Below are 12,311 nucleotides of genomic sequence, written 5' to 3'. Positions count from 1 at the left end.
CCCATGACCCGCATATCAGAACCTGCTGCCCTGAACAGGATCACATTAGGTGGTCTGGTATATAATTGTGGAAAAGGGTAGCACAGAACACAAAATCATAAGAAATCGGGATTTCTTGCCTGATAGAAATTGCTAGAACTCCTCAGGCCTTTTGTTATTCCTCAGATATGAAATCTCAATCCACGATACAATTTTCAGCCAAATAATGGACAAGTCTTTGAGGGAACAAGAACACGAGTTGAGCTAGGCCCTCCTTAGAACAATCAACGTACTCGAGGTGAAATCGGGCAGCCATTACTCGAGCATAAAGTTCAGAAGGGTAGAACAATGGAAGAATGGGAACGAGAAACAGAGAAGGAGGTCAGTGATGCTACATTGTGGGAATTGTCATCAATGAGCTGGGACAAACTGTGAGTGAGTAGTTGGAAAGTGATATGTTCTGTCAAGTTGAACTCACTTCACAACAAAAAGTTCAAAAATAAGTTTCTTTAAAACAAATACCTTTCCAATCTAAGCGTAATTTACTTTATAAACGTTTGAGACAAAATAGTGGGACACATGTCAAGAATGATAATGGCATTGAACTAGAATTTTGTTATGTTTTAAGCCTGGGTTTAGGTCTTCTGAATAATCTTTAAAATGAGGTCACGATACAAATTTGGAGTAAAATTACTTTTCTTTACTTCTCTTTTGGACCAAGTACCATTAAATACACCTAAAAACATAATCTATAAAGCAACTTGATAAGACTCTGAGAGGTGAAGAAAAGATGGTAGGTCAGCATGCATGCGGTGCAGTGACAGCAAGGTTGGGAGGAATTTATGGCATGGATTGCAAACACGAAGAAAAGGGAATCCTCTCCACTCAGTATTCTCAGCTCCCACCTGAGAGAAAGGGTGCTATGCGCCCAACCAAACAGAAGGAAGAACATAATAAAATTCAGATGCGAAAAGCAATAACACAAGATACATTTTGTATATAGTTACACTTACATAGCATCCTCAAAAGGCCCAAATTATAGAAATGGGGAACAGAGTAAGGGCAGTGGAAGGATGCAAGATAAAAGTTGGTGTGGTCCTGAAAGGCCAATAGGAGAGTCCTTGTGGCGATGGAAGGTTTTGTAACGTGGCTGTATTCATATGTGTTAATAGCCTTGTGGTATTATACTATGATTTTGAAGAGTTTACTGTTCGGGAAACTGGTACTTGAGGAAAAACGTTATGTGTGTTTTAGTTTTCAAGCAGGAGATAATATTGCTGGGTTTTGAGAGCAGGCATTTAGAATGGCATAGAGCTGCCTATGAACGACTGAGTTCTGATTGGGAAAAATCTGAAGACAGAGTGTTCTAAGAGCTGAAGTGGACACTTTCAAAATACTGGGAAGAATAGTGTTTACTGAGAGACACCATTTAGCATTTTCTTCAAAATATGGTTTATCTGGGGGTAATTTAACCATTGTAACCTTATCCGTCTACAAATATAATAGTGAGAATGTATGCTCACTTCCAACTGTATTGTCCTTGTCCTGAAGGACTTCATTGGGAGTCCTGGTGGCCGTGATGTGGGAGGAAACACAATGAATATATACTCTAGATAGGTGTACTGAGAAATGATATTTTGTTATCTACAATCCAATTGCCTTTCAAATGATCGGTTTTGTGTCTCAAGTAGCGCAAACGTCCAGAGAGTTTGGGGATACTGTTTTTTAAAAATCCAACTAAAGAATAAATTAATTTGTTCACAGTGATCTAATCTATCTTAAACTATCTTGGCATGGAAGCCTTTAGATGGCATTCATGGAAGGGCCGAATGCGTATTATTGTCATAGTTTAAGAATTCATATGGGTGATTATAGGCAAGGGTTAGAGCCTGGAGTTGCCATGGAAACCTGTCTTGCTGCTGCCCAGGCCTGTGTCTGCACTGTGAAGCCTGCTGGGACAGAGAACCCGTTTCCTGGCATTTCCTTGGCTTCCCAAACACCATGAAATTCCAGCAAATGATTCCCTTTAGCATCTCGAAATCTACTATGAGAGCTCAGAGGAAGTTAGAGAGGGAATAAACAGGCTGATTAATTTTTCAAACGGGCTTAGAAAGATTAGAAATAAAGAGAAAATATTTAAAAGGGGTTCTTTAGTTAAAGCAACTGCTTTTACAAACCTCTGGAGCACATGGAAAAAACACTGCTTGTTCTTCTCTGCCCTTGTAGACCACTCAGTTGGCATTAATTGGAATGACTTTGTTTTGATAAAAATACCAAGAGGTGGCATATCACTTTTAATCAAATATAAAGTTACTTAGTTATGCCAGCAACAAAACTATAGACATGAGCCTATTATTAAAAGGATTTTATAATTGAGTGTAATCGTCTCATTTTGAGTACAACAGAGGATGGTTTTGAAAAGTGTATCAATTGACTCAAGTTCAAATAGCTAATTAGTGGCAGAGAAAACTCTAGACTCCAAGTCATTGACTTCAAGTTCATGGCTGTTAATTGTACTACATCATTAACAAAGAGGGTGTGTTCTAGTAGTGCAGGCTGATTTTTTTTGTCATGAAAACACAAATATGTGTGTATACTTGCTAGAGATGACTTGTCTCTAGTGGCTTCATGGCAGAGTCAGAGGATGAGCTTCTTTCCATACTTCCATACAGAGGCCGGAGAGTGGACCATTGTATTTCCATTACACCTTTGTGGACAGATTTTTCAGATGTGCTTAAGTTCTGCCAACAGGCGGGTTCTGTCAGGAATTGGACTCAGGACTAAGGTGTATGGCATGACACAGTAGTCGCTTTCTACCACAGCCAGGTTGCCTGCCCCAATCAAGGTGTGCAAGATTCAAAGTCACCTACAGGGTTGGTTCTCCCAAAGCCCAATCCTGTAGCCCCAGTCACTAGGAAAACTGGCTGGCTAGCGGATCCTGACTCACAGGTATTCCCTTATCCTCCTGTGTCGGAGAAGAACTGTGATCCATTGAGTTTTCGACGCCTGATTTTGGGGGGAGCAGCACGTCAGACCTTTTTTCTCGGTCACCTTTCCATCTCTGGTTAGCGGCTAGCCGAGTGACTGCGTTCCTTACATGATTTACCAGTAAGGCGGTGCGTGCCTTTCTTGAGAGATCTGCCGTTTTCCACTGAACCCTGACCAGTATCCGGATACTGCATGGAAAGAAAAGCAGGGGCTCAGCTAAGGTTAGGAAGCGGAAAGGGAAAGAAAATTAGGGGAAGTCCCACCACAAGAGCAAAGGGCTTCCAGATTCCGAAGAAATGGGTGACAGTAGTATCACTTTTATACTCGGATTACAATCTAGAAATAAACCTCCAACAAGTTCAGGGATTCCAAGGGAATAGCCGTCAGGAAGCCGCGCTAAAAGAAACAAGGAACTAGAATCAGAAGCGGCTTCTGATCAGACCTTCCGTGTCCGGAAAGGAAAGCAATCGCTTGCTCTACTTGCTGATGCCTGAAATTCCTTTTTCAGAGAGCAAATTATACATAATTAGAAAGTAAAGTGTCAAAATGCAAATGCTGATTGAGTTGACTTGTGTAAAACTCATCAATAGTAAAGGGTAATTGGTTAATTAAATTAGAGTTAATGATAATTTCAGGACCTTTATTGTTTTGGTGATTAATGCTTAGGGAGGGTCTACCTAGTGCTCCAGGCTTCTGCAGCCCACCCCCAACGCAGCTGGTCTCCCGAGTGCTGCTGGGCTGCACAGCACTTCCATCCTTGTTCCCAGTTCTGGAGATCTAGACGGAAAGATGGAAAAACTGGACCCAAATCATGAAGAGAAGGCCTGCTGCAAACGTTTCTCCAGCGTTGAATTGGGTCAGGTCTATTTGCCTTGACATGGCCAGGGAGAGACCCAAACTGGGCTCTGATATATTTTTCTCATGGGAAGGCAGACAGGAAGCTCTGTTGCACATGATTTATAGCTTCTTTCCCTTTAAATGGCTTACTTTTTTTATAAAGGGTTTATTTGGCCCAGAGGATTCATTAATAATAACAACAGTAACCATAGCACGGTTCACTTGCCCACAGTCTACCCTGCCCATTTACAATGTACTTCCTAATACCTTGCCTCTTTTCATTTCACAATTTCCCACTAATGATGGAGGCCATGGAGCCCAGAAAGTGGACGTGATTGCTGCAAATCACACCGTAAGTGGGGATTCTGAATCACAAATGCAAAACTCGATTCCCATACCTTACTGCAAGTGATCATTGCTTAAGAGATGCTAAGCCACCCTGGTGGCCTGGTAGAGTAGTGGTTAACTGCTTGGCTGTGATGCATAAGGTCACCATTTGGATACTACCAGCCACTTCTTGGATGAAAGATGGGCCTTTTATCCCTGTAAAGAGGGTCACTGTGAGTCGTCACTGACTCGTTGGCAGGGAGTCTGGTTTTTAGGAGTTTATGAGATTCTAACATGCCACAGAGACCTTTAAAGGCATCCAGTGACTTCTGAGGTACCAGGCTACAGGGGACAAACATCTGTGTACTATTTTATCCATTTTATTCCCTTTCTAAATTATCCATCACCTGTGCTGTTTACATCTATCTTCACGATGGCCTACACAAAGTATGAGGTCTGTGTTGCACCTTACTATATTTCTAGCACCTAGCACAATGCTTGGCAGAGAGAGGAACTCACTATTGGCTCACAAATATGTATTTTCAAAATATGTTTTACAAAGTAGAATTAAACAATGAGTACTTAAAATAATTTAATTAAAACACACACAGCAAAGGATATGCCATTCCAGAAACTATGCATTTTTCACGCAAAAGTTCTAGCTGAATGTTTTCTCTTTATTACCATCAATATGGATATGGTGCCTCATAACAAGCATGACGGGTCAAAAATACTGGTACTGAAATAACACATGTATTTTGAAACACCTTGTTTTTATGACCTGCACTACCTGGCCAAGCATTTTACCAGTAGTTCAAAATTTTGATTGAAGTACCTTTCCATTAGAGCTCCACTAGCATAACTTTTCCCCTTCCACACACGACATTAAGACAAATAACCTCTGACCAGCAAGAGCTTGTTTGTGACAAAACCAAATGGCCGCAGTACCTGCTTTTGGAATCCTGATAAATGAAGGTGCCCACAAGTGAAATCCAATCTGGGCCTCGAGTCAACGCTGGCCAAGGAAAACAGCCATTAAGAGAAAGAATCCTGATTTAGTTCTTCAATTTTCTCTTGTAGACACAGCATGTGTGTTCAAATGGCAGCTACATTGAATAAAAATATTCTTATTTTAAGTCTTATTTTTCTGACTTCTGCATATGATAGAAAACCATTGCAAATCTGCTCTGAAAAATCTTCTAGGTCAAAACGGCTCTCTGCATTGTAGAATAGCTAAGCTTTTGCTTTGTGCCTTTAAGGTGGTTACTCTTTGAAGTTTTTTTTTTTTTTTTAGCTGCAGGAACTATCTGGCCCTGTTGAAAATGTCCACCTCATTTTCAGATCATATTGCAGCTCCGGATACATAAATGCTGCCATGACTTGTTGACTCTGAGATATTACAGGCGTGGCCTCAGGAGAATTGACAATGTGTGAGAAACAGAAGGAAATACAGCAGCAAGCAATCTGATGGCCCGGAATCCTTTTCATCCAGCCAAATGCTGGATGCACCTTCCCTGTCAATTACTGTCAATCACAACAAACGCTAATAACTTCTGTGAGAAGCTGTTCCTTTCAGTGAATTCTGCATTGATTTGCATACACTGGATTTGCTTCTGGAATTATTTAGAAATCAGGAGTGGCTACAGAGATAAGAAAATCTTGGAAAGATCAGGTCACATTATATCAGAAGTGACTATGAAATAAAAGTAGACTCAGAACTGCTTTAGGTCAGTTAACTTTTTTTACTTCATGTTTTGAGTTTAGCAATGTTCGCGTTGTGCGGCAGGCTGCCATCTTTGTCTTACCCACTAGACGGCCCTCATTTATTGGGAATTAGGTGGAGTTTTTATATCTCAGATCTTTTTTTTTTATTGCATCCATTCTTCTAAACAACTTATCAAACTTCCCCGTGGGTAGTTTTGTTTCCCTCCCTGTGGTAGTTACATAATCTGGTGTCAATTTGAGGATTAAGAGTGTAGGGGTGGAGTCTAGCCTGTCAATCAGATCGTAGCCAATGGGGCCTCTGTGTGGTAATGGCTTTCTCCTGAGGATTCTGGGAGCTCCTGTCTTCCTCCTTGGAGGAGGGAGACATTCTCTCTGTATCAGCTCACTCCCTGAGATGCTCTCTACTGAAGACACCTGGGGCTATGCTGATGGTGGTCAGAGCCTTGGAGCTGAAGGAACCACGTGGAGACCCCTGCCAGTGCTTACAATGCCACTGGATCCACAAGACTTCCCACCCACTGGCCTGTGATCCTCCTGCATTCAGCATCATTGCATGTGTTTGTGAATCAGGAGGACTTTATAGATTGGTATCGGACATATGGGTTAATATCGGATTTATGGACTTGATCTGGACAGGGCTGAGATGTTTTCTCAATATTCAATTGCTCTTGTATATGAAGCTCTTTCTTATACACATAGGAGTGTGTATGCACTTGTTTCTCTCGTCAGCCCAGGCTCACACACTCCCCGCCTCGTATTTCTCCAGTGTATTATCTTTCCCTTTATCACAATAAACATCCACCTACCCTTTCCATCCTTCCTCTCCCACCCTTCGGGGCCTTTTGATAGGAAAATCTCTCCTCCTCCTCCTCCTCCTCCTCCTCCTCTTCTTTAAAAGAGTGGTCTTGTAGCAGAATGTCCCCTCAGCCCTTTTGTTCAGGATGAACTTCACTCCTTACAATACCCTCTAAGTTCATCCATGTCATCAGGAGTTCCCCAGTTTCATCATTTCTCTGTAGTGATCCTGAGCATTCCATGTGTGTCTGGACCAAGCTGGTTTATCCATTTTTATACTGAAATGTACGTAGGGTATTTGCATTTCCTGGCTATTGTGAATAATGCTGCAACATGGGTGGACATCTACCTATTCATGCTACGCTCGTTCTAGCTGGGTGTCACTCCCACTGGGCTACACGGTGCTTCTGTTCTCAATTGCTTCAGGAAGAACCAAAGAGCTCTCCACAGTGGTTGGACTGAGGCTCTCACTCCAGCAGTGTGTGAGTGTTTACAGACACCCCACAATCTCCAGCATTTGTTGTTTCCTGCTTTTTAGAACCTTACTTATCAATGTCGGGGAAGGTGATAAAGCATTGGCGCTTGTATTGATTTGTATTTCTTGGATGGCTAGTGATCTTGAGCATTTCTTCACGTTTGTTGGCTGCCTGAGTGTCATCTTTGGTAAGCCATCTGTTCATGCCCACTGCCCATTTTTAATAAGCCGATCAGGATTCCCGCCAAGGCACCTAATTTTACCACAAAACTGCATTAGAAATGTGCTGAAAAACTTGGTTTATACACAAGTATATATGATATTCCCCTTTTTCTTATTGAGGTGTTATGGTTTCCTATAGATTTTAGAGATTGGCCCCTTGTTTCTTATGTCACTGTCTTTACCCACTGACTCTGTGTGTATGTGTGTGCATTTCCTATGTTGGTAAAATCCGCCGATGCACACAAGTTTATTTTTAGGAGATTCGATTTATCTATGGAAAGACTTTGTCTTACATATATTGGACATATTGTCAGGAGAGACTGGTCGCTGGAGAAGAACAGTATGTTTGGTAAAGTGGAGGGACTTTATATAAAAGATAAAAGAGGAAGGCCTTCGTGGGATGAATTAACATTGTAGCTGCAAAATGGGCTCCAGCATAGTAACAACTGTGAGGATGGCCTTGGACTTGGCAGGCTCTTGTTCTGTTGTACATAGGGTTGCTATGAGCCAGAACTGAATGGACAGCAACTAATAACAAGAACAGCATGTATCTATTCTGTTGGGCGTGTATTTTTTCATTATCTTCGATAGTATTTAGATTCTTTGGAGTTTTCTACGCTATAGAATCTTATCATCTGTGCATAGAGAAAGTTAGAAGTCTATCTTGTCAAAGGTAGAGGTTTCACTTTATTTATCTTCATAAAATCAGACTCCAAGTATCTATCTAGTCATTTATATGGATTTTCAGTAAATAGATGTAGACTCTGGAAATACTCTGTATAGGTGTTTATGACTCTGTATAGATGTTATATAAATATTGTGCAAATGAGTTTACATTGTTCACTGTAGCAAAATTCCATAGCATGACTAACATTTCAGATTATGAAATTCCTAAGCAATGGATCTTTGAGGCTGTTATTAGAGTTGTGAATGTTTTATGAACAGAGTGACAAGAGAGAGAGAGAGAAAGGTAGGTATGATCAGAATACATTTTGCAAATATATCAATTCAGTGTGCTACACAGTTGACTTCTGAGCAACACAGGCCTAAATTGCATGAGTTCATTTGTACACACTTTTCTCAATTTAAAAACAAGGAGTCATGCTAATCAACTCCAAGTGAGCAGTTTACTTTGGCCCCTTTTCTGGAAGTTGTAGCCTGAAATTGCAAAATAAATAAATCCTTTGAAGTAAAACAAGTTTGACATTAATTAGTTTCCCTTCTCAGGTACTAAGAAGAGGATAATAAATTCTTTTTTTTTTTTTTTTTGGATTTTATAATGGGGGATTGCTCCGCCATGCTCAGCCCTCTACTTTTTCAGCGACGGAGTTTGGCAGCTCCTTGCAGTGGTCACACCGAGCTTGCAGGCAAGGGCCACCACTTCGAGGGCTGACTGTGGAAGGGAACAGGTAACAGTTCAGGCGGAGATCCGTCAGGCTAGGTTTGTTCAGTCGGAACATGCTACAAAGTTCTCTCAGGGTTGCAAATAAACGCCTAAAGACCACGCCACTCTACTGAAACCCTCAACCCAAAGATGTTCAGATCCAGCTCTGTGGGCCAGCAAATCCAGATTCTTCAATGAAGCGCCTACATGAAGCCCCCTATAAATCAGCCACACGCCCCCAACCGCTCAGCCTTCCTGGCTCTGTGGGCTGGGAAGGCAGCCACTCTGTCTCAAGCTCTGGCTCTTGGTTTTGCTACTGCTGCTGCTTGTCTGCCACTCTACTGATGTCACAACGGTCTCTCATGAATCGGAGATTCACTGTGCAGGGATCCCATGGTCCAAAAGGCGCACCCAAATCCTGGCTCTTTCAGGAAGAGCGATCCCTTGTTCTGCTGCGGAGGGTGCTGACGTTATGGGCAACAGGATGGCGGCATGCACAACTGCAGCCTATTAGTATCTCCCCTCCCCTCCCCCTACCCAGAGGGAACAGATGAGGCTTCACACTCCTGTAAAGAACTGTGGTCTGCGACATGCCCAGGGACAGCTTGACTCTGTCCTGTAGGTCACTAGGGGCTGGCAGGGACTCAGTGGCAGTGAGTGGCGTTTTCTCCGACCAAGGCTTATCAGAAAAAAAAGTCATTTGGTTGCAGTTACAGAGACGATGGCTAGAAAAATCACATTAAAAAATTCACTGCCCTGTCATGATTATTTAAAGAATGAAAACAGCACTGCAAGGAAAACACTGCGAGTGGCTAGATGAGTCTGTGTCATGAGACATGGATCTGATGCCTTTTCAATGGACTAGGAATACAGACTAAGGATTAAGACGTCATCAAATGATCTGATATTCATGGCAGTCTTATTTTTGTCATTTTTACTTTCATGTGCTTATGGTATATGAATATACTACCCACATATACTTAAGACCACATCATTTATTATGAATGAATGGTGAAAATCTTATAAGGACCTTGTTACTAATTAAAGTAAAAAATTAATGCCCGGGAGGGAGCTCATTTTCTATGAAAGACCTAGCTCATTGTGACATTTGAAATATTCCCCTAGAATAGTGCTTCTCAGCCTCCCTAATGTCACGACCCTTTAATATAGTTCCTCATGTTGTGATGACCCCCCCAACCATAAAATTATTTTTGTTGCTACCTCATAACTTTAATTTTGCTACTGTTATGAATCGAGTGACCCCTGTGAAAGGGTGGTTTGACCCCCAAAGGGGTTGTGCCCCACAGGTTGAGAACCGCTGCCCTGGAGCTTTACTTTCACTTATACCTGACATTATTTTGAAAGGGTTTTGTTCTAACGTACTTGAAAATGGTTATCTCTTGTTCAATGGAAGGAAAGTATAAGACTTTCACTATTTACACCCATGGGAGCAGGTGCGGCCGCCAGGAGTCTATGAGGCTCACTTGGAAGGCAGAACAAGTGTCCTGCCACAGTACTGAGAGCCAGTAGTGGGCCAAAGTAGAGATTTTGTCAGTCATAAAGGGTGAAAAAAAGAGCTGTCCTTTTCTTGGCAGTATGGTTTTCTGCATTTGCATGGTTTATGTTCTTTCCTTCAGTTCAAAAAGTGTGAAAGTAGACTTTGTGGGGGAACATGGCCACCAGGTAACAAGCACTGCAAGACCTCCCCGACAATGACCAAAAACACCCCAGCAAGAAGGAGACCCTGCATCCCCGGAAGCCAGAAAGACAACTTTACAGCCAAGTAGACCGACAGTTCGGAAAGCCAGAGTTTGTAGGCAAGGCTAGAGCAAGGGGAAGAGGCAGGTACACATCTCTTCACCACGAACCAGCAGTCTGAGCCAATTCTGTGCAGAATCCCTCAATGACCCATCCTCTGGTAGCCTGATGGGGAGAATAGACTGAGCTGATTGCTCCAGGCAGAAGTCCCAATGCTTTCTCCTTTTTTCCCCCTTTCTCTTTTTCCTCCTAATTCCTTATTTCTCCTGTGACCCTTGCCACCGGCAGACATGCACACTCTGCTGAGTTTCTTCTAGGCTTTCATACTTGTTGGAATAAAGTATGTTTTGTGGTGGGTGGACGCTCCTCCTCCACACTGCTAGCTCTGACCCCTGTCATTATCATGGTCATGTTTGAACCCATCGCAGCGGACACTGTGGCAATCCACCCGGTGCAGGGTCTACCTCTTTTTCACAGCTCTTCTACTTTACCAAGCGCGTTGCCCAAATGCATTCTGATCCAAATTTGCCCATTCCTTAAGGAGCTGATAAAGCAATCACCAACAGTATATGGTGAAGGAAGAGACCTAGCATAAGCAAGGAACTCCTTAGAAGCTGCATAGAGTAGGATGTTTCACACTTCTTGACTTCAAATCCTATTACAGAGCACGAGTACTCAAGACAGTCTGGGACTGGAACAATGATAGATACATTGGATCATGACAGAAATAAAGAAATCTCCAAAATAAATCCATCCACCCATAGACAACTGATCCTTGGCAAAGGAACAGAAAATATGGGAGCGAAATAATCTTTTTAGCAAACGGTATTAACAACATGGGATCTCCATCTGCAGAAGCATGAAAAGGCTCCATGTGTCCCCCATGTACAAGATGGAGCAAAGACCTACATGTAAACCTCAGAGCTACGGTGATCAGCAGGGGTGAAAAGACAGGGGTAAACTCAAGTGCCCTATTGCAAGGCATCCACAGGCATAACACCAAATACAATGAAGGAAACACAGAAAAGCAAAATCGATGAGAGACCTACTAAAAATGAGGCACTTAATAGACACCAAAGGAGTAAAAAGAGAGCATACAGACTGGGAATAAAATCTTCAATAACACAATGGACAAAACCTATAGAAGAATGCACTACCTTAACAAGGAAAATATAAAGGCCCGATCAAAAGTGGGAAAAAGACATGAGGAGACAGTTCGCTCCCGCAGCCAATGCACTCATATTCTCAGGGTAATAGCCATCTGGAGGTGCACTTCACACCAACAACGACAACCCAATTAAAACAAAAACTTTATTATTTTGTTTTTATTTATTGTTCATAAAAAATGCTGGAGAGGAAGCGGAGAGATTGGAATTCTCATAGACTGCTGATGGCTCTATAAACACGGATAGCCGTCGTTCAACGTGACATGGTGCTTCCTAAAACAACTGGGAATGGAACTCCCATGAGATTCAGCTATACCTTTGTTGGGATTACACCCTAAAGAAGTAAGAGACGTAACACAAACAGGTAGGAATGCTGGTGTTCATTATAATAAGTTTATGTAGCAAGAAGTTGGAAACCGCGCATCAGTAGACAGATGGAGGAAGAACCTCAGGTATGTTCAAACAGTGGAATAGTTTGCATTGCTGGAAAACAACGATGAAACCAGGAAGCAACTCATGACATGGCAGGACCTGGAGAGGATTATGTTGAGCGAAGTTCATCAATCACAGAAAGTCACACAGTGTAGGAGACCACTGCTTCAAAGACAAACGCCAAGACAATAAGAGAGAGTGACTCTCGGGCCATGTAGTCATT

This window comes from Tenrec ecaudatus, chromosome 8, assembly GCF_050624435.1.
Source record: "Tenrec ecaudatus isolate mTenEca1 chromosome 8, mTenEca1.hap1, whole genome shotgun sequence".
Lineage (NCBI taxonomy): Eukaryota > Metazoa > Chordata > Mammalia > Afrosoricida > Tenrecidae > Tenrec > Tenrec ecaudatus.
The sequence above is the reverse complement of the archived record's forward strand: the minus strand, read 5'-3'. Positions refer to the sequence as shown.